The sequence below is a fragment of the Alosa sapidissima genome, chromosome 16 (genome assembly GCF_018492685.1).
Source record: "Alosa sapidissima isolate fAloSap1 chromosome 16, fAloSap1.pri, whole genome shotgun sequence".
NCBI lineage: Eukaryota > Metazoa > Chordata > Actinopteri > Clupeiformes > Clupeidae > Alosa > Alosa sapidissima.
Window position 1 is genome coordinate 4,667,701 of NC_055972.1, and position 628 is coordinate 4,668,328.

A 628-nucleotide genomic window follows, 5' to 3' on the forward strand; every position below is an offset into this window, starting at 1 on the left:
GGCTCCATCTCTTTCTCTGCCTGTAGGCATGTCTGGTCTAGTCTGTCCACACATGTGTACACACACACACACACACACACACACACACACACACACACATGGTGACATGACTCAGGTCTGCGTGTGTGTGTGTGTACACAGCAAATTGGACAGTGTAAATGATACTCTGTAGGAGTACATTTTACACCTGTTTCGGTATATATATGGGTCCAAGTGTCCAGTGTTCTCCCAACACTGGACACCAGAGTTAAAATATTAACACTATCACAGAGTTAAATTTCTAACACCACAAGTGTTCAAATGCACTCTTTCAGAGGCATCATTTGACACTACTTTGAGTAACTTCAACACCTGTAATAGTAACTTCTGCAACACTGAAATAATAAAATGAAAACTCTGATTCAGTGTCCTTTCAGCACCTGATAAGGTAAAATGTACCACTTTAAAGATATTATTTATCCCCAAAATATAAAGAAATACAGATTGAGAGTACCACTTACTCTTATGCCGAAATTATGCAACACTGTTAGGTTTGTATGCTCACCAAAATAACATTTAACACCTATGACTACAAAACAATATTAACTCATTTAGAAATTATTTTACACCAATAGATTTAGACAACAAC